General features: G+C 33.6%; 1 protein-coding gene across 8 annotated transcripts in view; it reads left to right on the top strand.

The window, feature by feature from the left end:
* The window catches only part of LOC145255848 (uncharacterized), a 542,783-nt gene that overhangs the window by 479,671 nt on the left and 44,005 nt on the right, over nt 1–19,107 (top strand). The gene's annotated exons all lie outside the window — the stretch shown is intronic.

Below are 19,107 nucleotides of genomic sequence, written 5' to 3'. Positions count from 1 at the left end.
GTGTACCGCAAACAATGAATATTTTGCCTGAACCGACCATACGGGCTGGACAGAAACCTTTACCCCGGGTAACGCTGACCAGAAGGAAAAGCGCAAGAAAGAGAAAAGTTACCAGGAGATTAAGCCCTGACCCTAAAAGGAAGAGGTATTTAAGCTAAAATCAGGAAGATTTCAGCTTCAGGGGGAGGTGTTGTGAAGGAACATAACTGGCTATACACCGGTTACAAACTGTATATATATATTGGACTGTTTGGCAGACAGCGGCAGACAAGCAGTCGCAGTAAGACGGATAGTCTTACGTGTTGATTATCAGACTTTCTTCCCCATACTTGTTACTATGTACTTCTATTTACCTTAGGCGAGCAGCCTTACGTTTCTGTATTATAAATAAACCCCATTACACATACCACTCGGTGTAACTCACGTTTGTCTTTATTTCCTAAGTATTTAGGAATATAACAATATATATAACGACTTCATTTACTCACATAAAATTAATATACGAAAGTATAGATTTATGCGTAAACTTTAAGTATTTACTTCAAAAGTGCTCAATGTGTAGGTAGAGCTAGTTAGTAATTCATAAATATATATGGCGATTAAGCTACACTGAATATTCGGCGTTTCATCCATTCTAAGATTCGTCAGGCTTATGCGCGAATTCTGTGGTTGTTTCTCGTTTTTATATGGTCCTCTTCTGTTGAGGATTTTAGTTAGCCAATCAGCTTTCTAACTAAAATCCTCAACAGAAGAGGACCATATAAAAACGAGAAACAACCACAGAATTCGCGCATAAGCCTGACGAATCCTAGAATGGATGAAACGCCGAATATTCAGTGTAGCTTAATCGCCATATATATTTTATGAATTACTATATATATATATATATATATATATATATATATATATATATAATGTGTGTATGCACAAATATACATTTATGAAAAACCTAAAAATTAACTGATATTAATATATAAATGTATATTTGCGCATATATGATAGTATATATATATATATATATATATATATATATATACCAAGTTATAGGTATTCATGAGAGATAATGCATGAATTTAACAAGGTTATTAAAAGTGCTCAATGAAAGAAGAGCAAGATATATCTTTATTGATACAGACAAAGTTACAAGATCACGTTTGTCTTCCATAAACTTTTTTAAGTCGCCTGACAAGGACTTGTAGTTTTAACTGTCATCTGTCCGAAACATTAGCATGTCCAGTGTCGCAGCCATGTAATTTTGTCTATATCAATAATATATATATATATATATATATATATATACTATCAGATGGAAATGAAAACTCTAAAAATTAATTGACATTGACGTATAAATGTATATTTGCGCATGCATAGAGAAGTTCCCCTTAGATATAATGGTTTATATGGTTCTATTGTAATATTCTCTATAACTTTTAATATTCTCTAAATGTAATTAACTTTTAAATTTTCGTTTTTACAACTAATGAAAGAAAATACAAATAAAGTCGGCAGAAAAAAAAAAAATTATAAATTAAATACAACCGCGCCCCTCCTTTCTTTTAAAAACGATTAATTTGCCAAAATTGACCGGTTTGTATGCGGCTAACTTTAATCTGATAAAAAATCACATGACGTCTAGTCTAACCCTAACCCATCTTTTACTCCTTCCCTTCCTCTCTCCTCTTTATCTTTTTTTTATATTTTAAACACGTGACTTTCCCAGCGTCCAATGTTTTGTACGTTTGATTTTTTTTTTTTTTTTTTTTTCATCTTCATTTGAGAACATGATTTTGTGAAAGAAAGGTAAAAACTTTTTTCTGACGTTTAGCAAGAGTCGGTTGGTTACTGTTATAACCAATTCAACCGAAACATGGTTTCAATTGTGTAGCGAAATTAAAATAATTTTTATTTAAATATAGATAAAAGTACACCTTTATTATTGAACACTATTATATAAACCTCATTAAATTCATTGATTTTTTTTTAATCTTTGAACATCTTTACTTGGAATTATATATATTATACTCTCCCATCGATTTTGACGTATGAGGTTTCGCCACAACAAGTAAGTTGCTCAGAAATCCACACAGATGATTTGTTTATAGTGGTGAAGGCTTTGTGTAGAACCATCCACACTTTTTGGTATTATTGCTAACCTCTGTCGTTGACAGAGTATACAGTAAACCGCAGATTTTTACATCAGAGTTTCCTTGTCCTAGATGCATGTCTTAACAAAGATTTCGAGTGTATCTCTCCCAGTGAATTAATGCACTTCCGGATACCAACCTGAAAATTTCTACGACTCTGCACGATACATACAGCATCTAGCCTTCCCAGCTGATCACCCATCTGGTACAGGCTAGGCTCAATATTGCTTAACTTTGGTGATTTGGCGAGAACCGGTGTGTCAACGTGATTGTGCCATATATATATATATATATATATATATATAACTACTTCATTTACTCACATAAAATTAATATACAAAAGTATAAATTTATGCGTAAACTTAAAGTATATACTTCAAAAGTGCTCAATACGTAGGTAGAGCTAGTTAGTAATTTATAAAATATATATGGCAATTAAGCTACACTGAATATTCCGCGTTTCATCCACTCAGAGTGGATGAAACGCGGAATATTCAGTGTAGCCTTATTGCCATATATATTTTATAAATTACTATATATATATATATATATATATATATATATATTCAGTATTTTGAGAGTATCCGAATCATAAAATTGTGTGCTTATTTTCAGATGGCAAAGGCGATTCTTTTAATTGTCCTTTTTATTTGATATTGTTTAAATCAAAATCTTCTACTGCTGGTAATAATGTTAGAATAAAAAATATTTATTGATTTTAAAATTAAAATCTATAGATCACCCCCACATTTGAGAAAAATATCTGTACATTTAACATGTGTTTATACAGTAATTGGGGGGGAGGGGGACTCTATAGTTAAATATTTAGAGATTTATAACAATGGGAAGCGGGGAAAATATTGGAATCTTTCCATCACTTATATATTAGCGATAGAACGATTATTTATATATATATATATATATATATATATATATATATATATATACGTTAAAAAATCCGCAGAGTTTCGAAGAAATTCTTTCCTTCTCATCAGAGGGTAGGAATTAGCAGTTGCTTGCAAAAGTATTTGATGAAACTGTAATTAAGTCAAAGATCTTACTTGATAACAAAAAGTGAAGCAGAGGGAATATGATGAAGAAAAAGGTGATTTCACGTGAATGGATTTTTATTATATATATATAATATATATATATATATATATATATATATATATATATATATATATATATATACGTTAAAAAACGCTTTGAAAAAGAGTTAAAAACATATTTAATCTGAAAAGGAAACACTTGATAGGTTGATAGTCCTTAATCCGCTGAGTTTCAAAGAAATACTTTCCTTCTCATCAGAGTGTAGGAATTAGCAATATATATATATATATATATATATATATATATATATATATATATATATTGTTTTAACAAAAACCGAGACTTCAAGGAATAGGTTGATAGCAACAAATAGTGTATTTCATCATTAGTTACAATTGTTTCACAACTATTCAGACAAATCCAAACATTATGTCGTTTGAAAATTTTCACAAGAACAGCATTTCTTCAGACTTATTGAATAAAAAACACTTTAATAGTGAAACATTATGGAAACCAAATACATTATTTGTTGCTATCAACTCATTCTTTGAAGTCTTGGTTTTTGTTAAAACAATATATGAATGCTCAATTATGAAATATGATAATTTTGTAGTTTACAATTTAAGCTATCTCTTTTTGGCTTAAAATTTATTGGTATATGAACGATTATTGAATTATATAAACTCAGTATAATTCGGAATACTACAAATAAGATATATATATATATATATATATATATATATATAAAATTTCATTTAGATAAACGTTATTGAATATCACAGAATGTTTGCTTATTTTTTTTTTTAATTTTCAGATAACTCATAACATATTTCTGTTGGAAGGTTCGATGGTGAAAGGCCACAACTGCCTCTTCATACAATTTAGTTGACAACTCAAAAGTTGTACATTACGATTCAAACATAAAAAGGCTGAAAATTATATATAAAAACCCACAATAAACAATAATGTTAAAGTGCCTAGATTAGTAATGGCACGGCCACCGAAAGTAAGAAGAAGGCCTGTTAACTAAAACATACCAGCAGGCAATGTAGGTAAAGTTTATCACTGTCAGTACTATATCAGGGCCGTTCGAAAAAGAGCAATAAAACATTTTTAAAAAGAAAAAGGAACACAGTTCGATTAATACTGAAACTGAACTTTATTCAATATAAAATATAAATATTATCTATGTAGAATTACATCATTTTAAAGTCATATACAATTTAATACTGATAAAAGTGAACTATGAATTTAGGAAACAAAGAATTAAATAACATATTAAACACCAACGATGAATAATTTTGAAAGTGAAAACAAATGATAAATAATTTTAAGAATAAAAACAAACGATAAAATACAAAACACATACTAAAATCTTTCGTTGACATCTATGCTGATGACACGACCATCTATGGCAACACATCAAAGGCCGTAAATGATGACGTTCTCTCTGATTCTCTCTCTCTGATCTGAGCGTGGTACAGTGGGGAAAGAGGTGGCTGGTTACCTTTAATGCATCTAAGACCAAGCTCCTATCTCTACATCATAAACGCTCTGATCCCCATCTGGCATCAATTGAAATGGATGGCTCTCGTCTAAGGGAGGCCCCAGGATTTGATAAGCTCCTGGGTTTGACCTTTGCACCTATTCTTAAATGGAACACATACATCAAGTCTGTGGCCAAGGTCGCTGGGAAAATAGTGGGATCCTTCTACTGCTCCAGGAGATATCTCACTAATGATGCAATTCTCTATCTATATAAGAGCCAACTACATCCAAAGATCATATTTCATCTCGTTACACATATGTACTTGAAAAAAACTTACAATTTACACAGTTTGAACCCAGCAAACATGAATAAAATAGACCAATACTATACCTGACGACATACCAGACCAATACTATACCTGACGACATACCAGACCAATACTAAACCTGACGACATACCAGACCAATACTATACCTGACGGCATACCAGACCAATACTATACCTGACAACATACCAGACCAATACTATACCTGACAACATACAAGACCAATACTATACCTGACGACATACCAGACCAATACTATACCTGACAACATACCATACCAATACTATACCTGACAACATACAAGACCAATACTATACCTGACAACATGCCAGACCAATACTATACCTGACAACATACCAGACCAATACTATACCTGACCACATACAAGACCAATACTATACCTGACAACATGCCAGACCAATACTATACCTGACAACATACCAGACCAATACTATACCTGACGACATACCAGACCAATACTATACCTGACAACATACCAGACCAGTACTATACCTGACGACATACCAGACCAATACTATACCTTACAACATACCAGACCAATACTATACCTGACGACATACCAGACCAATACTATACCTGACGACATACAAGACCAATACTATACCTGACAACATACAAGACCAATACTATACATGAGGACATACCAGACCAATACTATACCTGACAACATGCCAGACCAATACTATACCTGACAACATACCAGACCAATACTATACATGACGACATACCAGACCAATACTATACCTGACAACATACAAGACCAATACTATACATGACGACATGCCAGACCAATACTATACCTGACAACATACCAGACCAATACTATACCTGACGACATACAAGACCAATACTATACATGACGACATACCAGACCAATACTATACCTGACAACATACAAGACCAATACTATACATGACGACATACCAGACCAATACTATACCTGACAACATACAAGACCAATACTATACATGACGACATGCCAGACCAATACTATACCTGACAACATACCAGACCAATACTATACATGACGACATACCAGACCAATACTATACCTGACAACATACCAGACCAATACTATACATGACGACATACCAGACCAATACTATACCTGACAACATACAAGACCAATACTATACATGACGACATGCCAGACCATATATAATTCAAAGTGTAGTACCTGTTATGATACTACACTTTATCTTTTCTGTCCTCAGTCAGTGAAAAAGAAATCCTTCTAGACTGAGTTAATTTGAATTTATATCCCAGTTTAGAATGCCCCTTCTTGGAGGGCTGGATTCTGTACAATACAAACCTATCTTGTGTCGAAATCTGCACCAGTGGGAAAATAAACAAATAAAATGATACATTAATTTAGAATTCGGACTGGGGGATCAATTTCCTATAGAAATTTAATTTTTTACCACTAAACCCAAGTCTGACTGGGATAATCATCATACCAAACTCAATCTCATAAAACGTTAATATTCCCCACAAAAAAAGCACAGAATTTATCTGCACAAATTTATTTTATTAACTGCCCTAAAACACTAGAATAACTCAGAAAATCGGATCTCCTTTTCCGTTAAATTTATGTGTGAAATTCCAAATTCTAAAAAAAAATTCATATATTCCTTCTCAACAAATTTTTCTAGGTGTTCACACGTAATTGCCTGAAAAAATAGAATCTCACTTTTGTTTAGAGGGATTTGCTGAAGAATTCCACACACTCTTACTACCACAATAAAAAAATTTTTATATAGTAAAATAATCTACTTAACTTCAATATTTCAATGAAAATATAAGTTTAAATATGAAATATAAGAAAAAACATCTTAGTCAAATATATTTTAATTTTGTTTTTTAATATGTATATAAAAAAAATGCATTTATATTTTTGTTGGCAGAGAAATTTTCTGTCTTCATTTTTATATTCATATTTGCAACCGACAACATCGTTTCAATAATTAAAAACCATGAATCATTTACTACTTGCTTTGAGTTCATGGCCTTTTTAGCCACATATAGAGAACTTACTTTTATGACCAGTAAACACTACTAAACAAACAGGAGATTATATATTATTCTAATTGGAATTCATTGAGATGAGTATTATTTATTAATTAATTTTATTTCGGACTATTATTCTCATCTTTTTAGTTGTTGTTGTTTCACGACGTTTCGGCCAACTATTCCTCTGACCTTCGTCAGGTGGTAACCACGACGGGATAGGAACTCCGAATCTCCTTACTTGTGAAACAACAACAACTAAAAAAAAAAAAAGACGAAGATAAAAGTCCGCAATAAATAACGCTCCAGTTAAAAGAAAATACAGTAATTTTCCATCGCAGTTTAGTTTGGAATAATTAATTTTACAACATAATGCACATGAGCGTGTGGAAAAATATCAGCAGCAGCAGCAAAGGATGACTGGCTTGAGCAGAGATTAGCAGCAGCAGCAGCCAAAAAAGGAGCATATGTAAATTAGGAAGTATGTGTGAGAAGGAAAAGTCGGGAGAAGTAAAATAAGAGTTGAAGGAGATGGGCTTTGCAGGCGAGAGTGAGCGGGCGGTTGCCGGCGTGCGTTCAGAGAAGAAAAGTGTACATCGGGCGAGATGAACAATGACGAGATGAACAATGGAGAGAGGCTTTTAGGCGGTGTCAAAACGTGGAAGTAAAGGCAATAAAAACTTTTGTTAAAAAAAAAAATGCCGACCCAGGTGGTAACCGCGACGGGATAGGAACTCCAAATCTCCTAACTGCATTCTCAGCAATTACTACCTTTCCATAGTTGTCGTCTTACCGCGTTTTTGGCCAAGTAAGCCTCTAGCCGGCTTTGGGTAGGATTGAAACCGCCATCTTCAGACATTGCTCACCTGGAACCATAGAGATTGTCTGGCGTAAAAGTGTGAAAATCTCAAAGTCCACTAATTCATTGAAGTTTTTTTGTCAGGTTTGTAATGCTGATGGACCGGGCAAAAGCCAACATTTAATTATTTTTGTCTTTTGATACAAGTAAAATAAATTTACATTGTACTTTATCTTATTGTGATGTATAGATTTTAATTTTACTGGTAGCTTAATAACAATAAATATTCATCATTTTATTTTTACTACCAATAATTAAAGTACGTTCAACATGTTTGTTAAGGAATCGTTTTTGGAATTGGAAATTAGGCTTAAATTTTTCCAATATTGATCTCAATACTCGAAAAGTTCCAATTTTTTCAATTCCGATTCTGATTAATTGTCCCAATACTAATATATATATATATATATATATATATATATAACGACTTCATTTACTCACATAAAATTAATATACGAAAGTATAGATTTATGCATAAACTTTAAGTATTTACTTCAAAAGTGCTCAATGCATAGGTAGAGCTAGTTAGTAATTCATAAAATATATATGGCGATTAAGCTACACTGAATATTCGGCGTTTCATCCATTCTAAGATTCGTCAGGCTTATGCGCGAATTCTGTGGTTGTTTCTCGTTTTTATATGGTCCTCTTCTGTTGAGGATTTTAGTTAGCCAATCAGCTTTCTAACTAAAATCCTCAACAGAAGAGGACCATATAAAAACGAGAAACAACCACAGAATTCGCGCATAAGCCTGACGAATCCTAGAATGGATGAAACGCCGAATATTCAGTGTAGCTTAATCGCCATATATATTTTATGAATTACTATATATATATATATATATATATATATATATATATATATATATATATATATAATGTGTGTATGCACAAATATACATTTATGAAAAACCTAAAAATTAACTGATATTAATATATAAATGTATATTTGCGCATATATGATAATATGTATATATATATATATATATATATGATAGTATATATATATATATATATATATATATATATATATACCAAGTTATAGGTATTCATGAGAGATAATGCATGAATTTAACGAGGTTGTTAAAAGTGCTCAATGAAAGAAGAGCAAGATATATCTTTATTGATACAGACAAAGTTACAAGATCACGTTTGTCTTCCATAAACTTTTTTAAGTCGCCTGACAAGGACTTGTAGTTTTAACTGTCATCTGCCCGAAACATTAGCATGTCCAGTGTCGCAGCCATGTAATTTTGTCTATATCAATAATATATATATATATATATATATATATATACTATCAGATGGAAATGAAAACTCTAAAAATTAATTGACATTGACGTATAAATGTATATTTGCGCATGCATAGAGAAGTTCCCCTTAGATATAATGGTTTATATGGTTCTATTGTAATATTCTCTATAACTTTTAATATTCTCTAAATGTAATTAACTTTTAAATTTTCGTTTTTACAACTAATGAAAGAAAATACAAATAAAGTCGGCAGAAAAAAAAAAAAAATTATAAATTAAATACAACCGCGCCCCTCCTTTCTTTTAAAAACGATTAATTTGCCAAAATTGACCGGTTTGTATGCGGCTAACTTTAATCTGATAAAAAATCACATGACGTCTAGTCTAACCCTAACCCATCTTTTACTCCTTCCCTTCCTCTCTCCTCTTTATATTTTAAACACGTGACTTTCCCAGCGTCCAATGTTTTGTACGTTTGATTTTTTTTTTTTTTTTTTTTCACCTTCATTTGAGAACATAATTTTGTGAAAGAAAGGTAAAAACTTTTTTCTGACGTTTGGCAAGAGTCGGTTGGTTACTGTTATAACCAATTGAACCGAAACATGGTTTCAATTGTGTAGCGAAATTAAAATAATTTTTATTTAAATATAGATAAAAGTACACCTTTATTATTGAACACTATTATATAAACCTCATTAAATTCATTGATTTTTTTTTAATCTTTGAACATCTTTACTTGGAATTATATATATTATACTCTCCCATCGATTTTGACGTATGAGGTTCCGCCACAACAAGTAAGTTGCTCAGAAATCCACACAGATGATTTGTTTATAGTGGTGAAGGCTTTGTGTAGAACCATCCACACTTTTTGGTATTACTGCTAACCTCTGTCGTTGACAGAGTATACAGTAAACCGCAGATTTTTACATCAGAGTTTCCTTGTCCTAGATGCATGTCTTAACAAAGATTTCGAGTGTATCTCTCCCAGTGAATTAATGCACTTCCGGATACCAACCTGAAAATTTCTACGACTCTGCACGATACATACAGCATCTAGCCTTCCCAGCTGATCACCCATCTGGTACAGGCTAGGCTCAATATTGCTTAACTTTGGTGATTTGGCGAGAACCGGTGTGTCAACGTGATTGTGCCATATATATATATATATATATATAACTACTTCATTTACTCACATAAAATTAATATACAAAAGTATAAATTTATGCGTAAACTTAAAGTATATACTTCAAAAGTGCTCAATACGTAGGTAGAGCTAGTTAGTAATTTATAAAATATATATGGCAATTAAGCTACACTGAATATTCCGCGTTTCATCCACTCAGAGTGGATGAAACGCGGAATATTCAGTGTAGCTTAATTGCCATATATATATGTATGTATATATATAGTAATTTATAAAATATATATGGCAATTAAGCTACACTGAATATTCCGCGTTTCATCCACTCAGAGTGGATGAAACGCGGAATATTCAGTGTAGCTTAATTGCCATATATATATGTATGTATATATATAGTAATTTATAAAATATATATGGCAATTAAGCTACACTGAATATTCCGCGTTTCATCCACTCAGAGTGGATGAAACGCGGAATATTCAGTGTAGCTTAATTGCCATATATATTTTATAAATTACTATATATATACATACATATATATATATATATATATATATATATATATATATATATTCAGTATTTTGAGAGTATCCGAATCATAAAATTGTGTGCCTATTTTCAGATGGCAAAGGCGATTCTTTTAATTGTCCTTTTTATTTGATATTGTTTAAATCAAAATCTTCTACTGCTGGTAATAATGTTAGAATAAAAAATATTTATTGATTTTAAAACTAAAATCTATAGATCACCCCCACATTTGAGAAAAATATCTGTACATTTAACATGTGTTTATACAGTAATTGGGGGGGAGGGGGACTCTATAGTTAAATATTTAGAGATTTATAACAATGGGAAGCGGGGAAAATATTGGAATCTTTCCATCACTTATATATTAGCGATAGAACGATTATTTATATATATATATATATATATATATATATATATATATATATATATATATATATATATACGTTAAAAAATCCGCAGAGTTTCGAAGAAATTCTTTCCTTCTCATCAGAGGGTAGGAATTAGCAGTTGCTTGCAAAAGTATTTGATGAAACTGTAATTAAGTCAAAGATCTTACTTGATAACAAAAAGTGAAGCAGAGGGAATATGATGAAGAAAAAGGTGATTTCACGTGAATGGATTTTTATTATATATATAATATATATATATATATATATATATATATATATATATATACGTTAAAAAACGCTTTGAAAAAGAGTTAAAAACATATTTAATCTGAAAAGGAAACACTTGATAGGTTGATAGTCCTTAATCCGCTGAGTTTCAAAGAAATACTTTCCTTCTCATCAGAGTGTAGGAATTAGCAATATATATATATATATATATATATATATATATTGTTTTAACAAAAACCGAGACTTCAAGGAATAGGTTGATAGCAACAAATAGTGTATTCCATTGTTAGTTACAATTGTTTCACGACTATTCAGACAAATCCAAACATTATGTCGTTTGAAAATTTTCACAAGAACAGCATTTCTTCAGACTTATTGAATAAAAAACACTTTAATAATGAAACATTATGGAAACCAAATACTTCTATTTGTTGCTATCAGTACATTCTTTGAAGTCTTGGTTTTTGTTAAAACAATATATGAATGCTCAATTATGAAATATGATAATTTTGTAGTTTACAATTTAAGCTATCTCTTTTTGGCTTAAAATTTATTGGTATACTAGCGGGGGTACCCGGCGTTGCCCGAGTGTTTGTTTCCGGGACGGGGGGGGGAGTTTTAAAAACGTTATGGTAGTTAAGTAGGAAGGATCAAACCCGGAGTCATGAGTAAAAGTAGGAAAATAAAGTGTGGAAAAAAAAACAAAAAAAACATCTGCAACGTTAACAGTTCGGCCACCAAGAAAAGTCCATTCCAGTTGTTTAGGAAAAAAAAAAAAAAAAAAAAGCGACTACGGTAGGTCGGCACGAACGTGAAAATATAATGTGAATTGTCCAGCACGCTAACCACTACGCCACAGAGCACTGCAGCTTAGTTTAGTGATTTTAAATAACTTCACATGAAAGAACTACGAAGCCAAACCGGTGTTCTCTTCTCAACTGTTCCTTGTGAACGATCCCCAAACGGTGTTAAGTGGTGGCAGGGGGAGGAGGAATTTATTAGAGAGAAAATATTTTACCACTTCCATTGATCTTAACCGATTTTGGCCGTGACTTCTCAGCAGAAAAAGTATAGAAATCTAAGATTATCGAGGAATTTGAGAAATAATAAGCCTATAACACACCTCAGATATTGTTCTGCCGTTTGTGCATATTATATTTGCATGAAATATCTTGATTTTTAATCCTATTAATGTCAAAATCCGACGGGAAAAAATGAGTTCATTTTATTTATATAGAGATGAACGATTATTGAATTATATAAACTCAGTATAATTCGGAATACTACAAATAAGATATATATATATATATATATATAAAAAAAATTTCATTTAGATAAACGTTATTGAATATCACAGAATGTTTGCTTATTTTTTTTTTAATTTTCAGATAACTCATAACATATTTCTGTTGAAAGGTTCGATGGTGAAAGGCCACAACTGCCTCTTCATACAATTTAGTTGACAACTCAAAAGTTGTACATTACGATTCAAGCATAAAAAGGCTGAAAATTATATATAAAAACCCACAATAAACAATAATGTTAAAGTGCCTAGATTAGTAATGGCATGGCCACCGAGAGTAAGAAGAAGTCCTGTTAACTAAAACATACCAGCAGGCAATGTAGGTAAAGTTTATCAGACTGTCAGTACTATATCAGGGCTGTTCGAAAAAGAGCAATAAAACATTTTTAAAAAGAAAAAGGTCACAGTTCGATTAATACTGAAACTGAACTTTATTCAATATAAAATATGAACATTATCTATGTAAAATTAAGTAATTTTAAAGCAATATACAATTTAATACTGATAAAAGTGAACTATGAATTTAGGAAACAAAGAATTAAATAACATATTAAACACCAACGATGAATAATTTTAAAAGTGAAAACAAACGATAAATAATTTTAAGAATAAAAACAAACGATAAAATACAAAACACATACTAAAATCTTTCGTTGACATCTATGCTGATGACACGATCATCTATGGCAACACATCAAAGACCGTAAATGATGACGTTCTCTCTGATTCTCTCTCCTCTGATCTTGAGCGCGTGATACAGTGGGGAAAGAGGTGGCTGGTTACCTTTAATGCATCTAAGACCAAGCTCCTATCTCTACATCATAAACGCTCTGATCCCCATCTGGCATCAATTGAAATGGATGGCTCTCGTCTAAGGGAGGCCCCAGGATTTGATAAGCTCCTGGGTTTGACCTTTGCACCTGATCTTAAATGGAACACATACATCAAGTCTGTGGCCAAGGTCGCTGGGAAAATGGTGGGATCCTTCTACTGCTCCAGAAGATATCTCACTAATGATGCAATTCTCTATCTATATAAGAGCCAACTACGTCCAAAGATCATATTTCATCTCGTCACACATATGTACTTGAAAAAACACTAACAATTTACACAGTTTGAACCCAGCAAACATGAATAAACCAGACCAATACTATACCTGACGACATACCAGACAAATACTATACCTGACGACATACCAGACCAATACTATACCTGACGACATACCAGACCAATACTATACCTGACAACATACCAGACCAATACTATACCTGACAACATACCAGACCAATACTATACCTGACGACATACCAGACCAATACTATACCTGACAACATACCAGACCAATACTATACCTGACGACATACCAGACCAATACTATACCTGACGACATGCCAGACCAATACTATACCTGACGACATACCAGCCCAATACTATACCTGCCGACATACCAGACCAATACTATACCTGACGACATACCAGACCAATACTATACCTGACGACATACCAGACCAATACTATACCTGACGACATGCCAGACCAATACTATACCTGACGACATACCAGACCAATACTATACCTGACGACATGCCAGACCAATACTATACCTGACGACATGCCAGACCAATACTATACCTGACGACATACCAGACCAATACTATACCTGACGACATACCAGACCAATACTATACCTGACGACATACCAGCCCAATACTATACCTGACAACATACCAGACCAATACTATACCTGACGACATACCAGACCAATACTATACCTGACTACATACCAGACCAATACTATACCTGACGACATGCCAGACCAATACTATACCTGACGACATACCAGCCCAATACTATACCTGACGACATACCAGCCCAATACTATACCTGACGACATACCAGACCAATACTATACCTGACGACATACCAGACCAATACTATACCTGACGACATACCAGACCAATACTATACCTGACGACATACCAGACCAATACTATACCTGACGACATACCAGACCAATACTATACCTGACGACATACCAGACCAATACTATACCTGACGACATACCAGACCAATACTATACCTGACGACATACCAGACCAATACTATACCTGACGACATACCAGACCAATACTATACCTGACGACATACCAGACCAATACTATACCTGACGACATACCAGACCAATACTATACCTGACGACATACCAGACCAATACTATACCTGACGACATACCAGACCAATACTATACCTGACGACATACCAGACCAATACTATACCTGACGACATACCAGACCAATACTATACCTGACGACATACCAGACCAATACTATACCTGACGACATACCAGACCAATACTATACCTGACGACATACCAGCCCAATACTATACCTGACGACATACCAGACCAATACTATACCTGACGACATGCCAGACCAATACTATACCTGACGACATGCCAGACCAATACTATACCTGACGACATGCCAGACCAATACTATACCTGACGACATGCCAGCCCAATACTATACCTGACGACATACCAGCCCAATACTATACCTGACGACATGCCAGACCAATACTATACCTGACGACATGCCAGACCAATACTATACCTGACGACATGCCAGACCAATACTATACCTGACGACATGCCAGCCCAATACTATACCTGACGACATACCAGACCAATACTATACCTGACGACATACCAGACCAATACTATACCTGACGACATACCAGACCAATACTATACCTGACGACATACCAGCCCAATACTATACCTGACGACATACCAGCCCAATACTATACCTGACGACATACCAGACCAATACTATACCTGACGACAAGCCTAATTTATCCATTCATCTCAGTCATCTTTGCTTGATTGGTCAACTTCAATTTATAATTATTATTTTGAATTTGCGGGATTAACATCGACACCCGTTAGTACCGCAACAGCCTAAATGAAAATAAAAAAACTGAAACCTCAGTTAACTGCAAAAAAACAGACTAACACCAGTTGTGAAATGGGACATCTTAAGAAAAACTAGCACCTGCAAATCTCTCAACTCACCTTGTTTCCTGTGTTTGAGCGAAAAACTGGTTATTACCAGGTTCAAGGGTAGATACAAGCTCCCATGCATTTTTTCTCTCATCCTTCTCAGTATTTGGCTCCCGTACATATTTTTTCTCTCATCCTTCTCAGTATCTGGCTCCCGTGCATTTTTTTTCTCTCATCCTTCTCAGTATCTGGCTCCCATGCATATTTTCTCTCATCCTTCTCAGTATCTGGCTCCCGTGCATTTTTTCTCCCATCCTTCTCAGTATCTGGCTCCTGTGCATTTTTTCTCCCATCCTTCTCAGTATCTGGCTCCTATGCATATTTTCTCTCATCCTTCTCAGTATCTGGCTCCTGTACATTTTTTCTCCCATCCTTCTCAGTATCTGGCTCCCGTACATATTTTTCTCATCCTTCTCATTATCTGGCTCCCACTCTTTTGCAATTTATTCTAATCTTGATTTTCTTAATTAATCTTTATTTTGGGAAACTTTATTTTAAACAAGTCTTAAAAGATGTGATTGCTATTTTGCCATATTGAGAAAGAAACGTTTCTCCATTTTAGCTTCTCTTTGGCAAAATCTCCAATTTCAAATAAACGTAACACAAAAAAAAACATCTTTTCTTTCGCTTCGAAACTTCCAAATGAAATCATCGTATTTTCAATGCAGAAAGCAAAAAAACTTTTTTCACTGATTTACAGATTTCAATTTATTTCTCTCGTTTCATTTCAAGTCGATTAAGACGATTACACCTTTTGTGTCAATGTTCTCTTCTTTGATATTGTTATCAAGAAAACATACCCATCTCAACAACAAGCAATATTTTTAACAATAAAATAGTCTGAACCCCAGTCTATGGTCTCCCTTTGCAAAACTTTCATAAAACAACACTCAACTAGCTACAATCACTATCAACAATTTCACACTGTCTATCTGTGCCTAAATCTAAATGCTGATTCCATGAACAAAGTTTCCTTCCTAGAACTACCTGCCTGTGGAACACTGCTTCCTAGTGGATTACAATATGGTAGCCTTCAAGTTCAATGTAAACAAATTCTTGTTGAGCCTTCTCGATAAATAATCTAAATTCTACCCAAGTTAAACCATTAATAATTATTAAACTATCACCTTTGACCCATTGACCCTTATCCTTGATAAGTGATGATTTCCTTGCAAAATAAATTGCCGAACATGAGTCGGCAATGCATGAAACTTTATTACATAACGCACATTTGCTGGACGCACAACCTGTTGCAATATTTTTGATATGATGAGAAGGGTATGATTAAAGAAAATTGGAAGGTTCTACTTATAGACACTGGTGATAGGAACGAACCAATCAAATAGACCAACATTCTTCTAGCAAGCAATAAGAAACTGGAATTGCTCCATAAAAATATTGGATGATTTAGAATTTCTACACATAATTTTTCATGCCCACAGGAGAAAGATCTTTGCTCTTTTGTCTTTCAAATTTTAAAGTTCAAGACTTATACAGATTAGCTATTCCAGGACTTATACAGATCAGCTACCCATTAGAAACTCTTCTGAAATCAAACATGGCTTTTAATTCAAAACAATCCTTTCAGTTTTTCTAATATTTCTACCGTTAGTAAAGGAAGCTCTGCATCATTGCAGATCCAATCAGTTCAGTGCTTTGGATTAACTCATTTGTATATCATGTCAAATCCCACTCACAATTAAACACATTCTGATTGCACTAATTTTTGTAACAATAAAAGAAAAAAATTTTAAGGATTAATTTGAAACAAACTATCTCCTCGCCACCTTAGTCTCTTTTTCTTATAGAAGAGACGTTGCAAGTCTGTTACTGCTTTATTGATACTTTTATGATAGGTGTTCGACCGAGTTCCAACCTATTGTCCCTCCCGAAAAAACATTAACAACAAATATCTACCTAACTGAAACAGTTGCCAATAACTTTTCTCATGCCTTATCTGTGCCCAAAACTAAGTGGAAATTCTGGAACCCTATACCGTTTGTCTGCTTTCCAACTGACTATAACATTGTAGTCTTCAAGTCTAATGTGAATAAATTCCTATTCAGTCATCTAGTTAGATAATCTAAGCTTACTCAAGGTTCCATCATGATTGATATTGCCTCATCACTTACCTAACACTTAACCCTTATCCTTTAGTGGCCTCCGGGCCTTGATAAGCAGTGACCTAAGTTTAAAAAAAAAAAAATTAAAAATGATACTTTTATAACCTACAAGAAATTAGCCTTCATCAAAAAATTTAAAATGAACATATCACTTATGTCAGCTAAGGCAGTGAGTAAAGGCCCACTGGACCCATAAAATGACCAAAACGGTTGCAAACAACCCAGCACGCTAGAGGCCTTTCACAAGGTTTCTTACCAAGAAATTCTTCTTTGAATGCTTGGTACACATTGCTTTCAGGACCTCTTCTGGTTATGTGGCCAAACAAAATCCGTTACCAAGGTTGCTGGAAAAATGTTGGGATCATTCTACCACCCCAGTAGATATCTCTATTTGTATAAGAGTCAAGTACGTTCTAGGATGGAGTACTGTTGCCTCGTCTAGGCACGAGTGCTCACAGCGCTCTATCCTGCCTTAACAGAGTTCAAAACTAACTTCGTAATCTAGAAGGTGATGCCCTTTTCTCTTCTCTGCAACCTCTTTCCTACAGAGGAGATGTTGCAAACCTGTCTTTGCTCTATCGTTATTTTCATAGCAAGTATTCGACTGAGCTCCAATCTATGGTTCCCCCCTTGCCAATCTTTCACAAAAAACGCCTGTATAGTCAAAAACACTGTTAATAAATTCTCCCACTCTCTATTGGTGCCTAAACCTAAACATTGATTCCATCAACAAAGCTTCTTTCCTAGAACTGCCTGTCTGTGGAACTCTGTTTCACTGGTCTGCTTTCCAACTGACTACAATATTGTCATCTTCAAGTCCACCGTAAACAAGTTCTTACTGAACCACCCTCATAAATAATCAAATTATACCAAAATTCCACCACAAACGATTGCTACACTACTATCTCAATGACTGCAATGCATACATTAACCCTTATCCTCGAGTGGCTTCTGGGCCTTTATATGTGGTAACCATTTTGTAAAAAAAAACTGTTCATTCTTTTTTTTCTTGATAACACTGATGATGTCATTTCAAAACTCAACAGTTTCTTTAATAATTGTTGTGGTGTCCACCTTACAAATAACAATGAACTCTTTCGCTTACTGTAAAGAGTGAGGGAATATGCCTTTCGACATAGTGCCCAATTGGCAATCAGACTGACATATAACCACTCTCTTT

The sequence above is a fragment of the Euprymna scolopes genome, chromosome 31 (genome assembly GCF_053919585.1).
Source record: "Euprymna scolopes isolate OS-2025 chromosome 31, ASM5391958v1, whole genome shotgun sequence".
Lineage (NCBI taxonomy): Eukaryota > Metazoa > Mollusca > Cephalopoda > Sepiida > Sepiolidae > Euprymna > Euprymna scolopes.
Note: the sequence above shows the minus strand (reverse complement) of the source record. Positions and strands in the feature narration are given on the sequence as shown.